The sequence below is a fragment of the Microtus ochrogaster genome, chromosome 4 (genome assembly GCF_000317375.1).
Source record: "Microtus ochrogaster isolate Prairie Vole_2 chromosome 4, MicOch1.0, whole genome shotgun sequence".
Taxonomy (NCBI): Eukaryota; Metazoa; Chordata; class Mammalia; order Rodentia; family Cricetidae; genus Microtus; species Microtus ochrogaster.
The window spans coordinates 49528822-49530600 of NC_022011.1; the positions used below are offsets into that span (position 1 = coordinate 49528822).

At 47.9% G+C, this 1779-nt stretch overlaps 1 non-coding gene across 1 annotated transcript; it reads left to right on the forward strand.

Annotated features, from left to right (window-relative positions):
• The first annotated feature begins 512 nt into the window (after positions 1 to 512).
• Positions 513 to 617, forward strand: LOC113456016. The gene has a single exon (XR_003376906.1). It is a non-coding gene; the product is annotated as a U6 spliceosomal RNA (small nuclear RNA).
• Positions 618 to 1779: the final 1162 nt, after the last annotated feature.

A 1779-nucleotide genomic window follows, 5' to 3' on the forward strand; every position in this document is an offset into this window, starting at 1 on the left:
AGGTAGGAGACAGAAGGTAGCTTTGGAGGCCCTGGTGATCCAAACCCGCTCCTGCCATGAGCTAGCTACATGACTTCAGTCCCTCAACCCACTACTTCCTCAGCAACAAGAGGGAGAGAAGAGAAGAGCTGTCACAGAGGGTACAACAGCTTCACCTCCATGAGCAGCAGGCTCCATGTGGGAAAGCGGGGTCTCAGTGGGTACACACTGCAGATCCTTATGGTCATAATGTCCATCCATGGCAAGTGTGAGCCCTGTGTGTGTCCACGGCATGCACTCCTAAGTGTGGGCATGGGCTCACAGTGTACCTGCCCATAGTGTGGTGTCCATTTTGTGGGTACCATTGGAATACATAGGAGGTGAAAACAGGGTCAATGATCAGCAGCCAGACAGAGGGACAGGGACACCCAGGAGGGAAAGAATGTGTATCAGATCTCAAACCTCAGAGGATACAGTGACTGCAGAAAGAGCTGTCCGATTGGGACGTCTGGGGCAGAAATAGTAGATACCGTGCTCACTTCGGCAGTGCATATACTAAAGTTGAAACGACACAGAGAAGATTAGCATGGTCCCTGTGCAAGGATGACACACAAATCTGTGAAGCGTTCCATATTATTTTTTAGAGCTTCCCTTGTGTCTGTACATAGTGGGCTGCCTGTGGCCTCAGGTGGACCAGTCATTAAAATAAAACAAGCCTAAAAAAAAAAAAAAGTAGATACCCAGAGCTTAGAATGATGTGGTAGGCGTCCCTTGATGGTGAAGGAGCCTTGTGTCAAAGCTACTTGGGGCCTAGGTTTGTAACTCAGTTGATGAAGTGCATGCCTAGGCGTGCATGAGACCCGAGTTCAATTTCTAACATCACACAGACCAGGTGTGGTGGCCCTCGCCTGTAATCCCAGCAGCCAGGAGGTGGGTGTGAGAGAATGTGGAGGATCCTGCCCTGCTACACAGTGAGTTCAAAGCCAGGCTGAACTCTTGAGACAGGTTCAAAACCCTGTCTCAAAAGCAAAAGGAAAAAGAGCTACAAGAGCTAGTTCCAGGACAGGCTCCGAAGCTACAGAAAAACCCTGTCCCAAAAAAGAAAAGAAAAAACCAGCCTGGTCTATAGCGCTAGTTCCAGGACAGGCTCCAAAACCACAGAGAAACCCTGTCTTGAAAAACCAAAAAAAAAAAAAAAACAGGAAGGGAGGTGGGCGGAGGGGGGCTCAGTAGCTTCACACACACACAAATCCAAAAAAATCGAAAATCCAAAAAAAAAAGAAAAGAAAAGAAAAAAAGAAAAAGAAAGAAAGAAAGAAAGAAAGAAAGAAAGAAAGAAAGAAAGAAAGAAAAAGAAGTGTGACACACATCCTTACCCTCCTGGGCGTGACTGTGGAGCTACCCTGTCCCTCTATCTGGCTGCTTATCCCAGGCCCAGTGTCTGCAGGCCCTTGATGTCCCCTGAGCCCTGGCTCCATATTTTACCCCACAGTATCTGAAACCCTCGGCACAAGGGCATATAAAAGATGGTCCTAACCTTGCAGGATACAACGAGCAAAGAGCTTTCTCCTGGTCCCCACTTCCACAGCTTAGCATTTTACTGCATTCTCCTTCAAGCCCCCAAATAAAACGTAAGATCTATTGCACTGGGTGTGTTCAATTGGAGGAGACTTTGAGCTTTGCCCTTGTTGGGAGGGGTTACCCTCTTCAGGGGAGGAACCTGCTCCAAGGAAAACACACGTTCCTCTAAGGAAAGGGAGCTTCTCAGAAAGATGCCCCTTGTCCTTAACTAAAACTCAC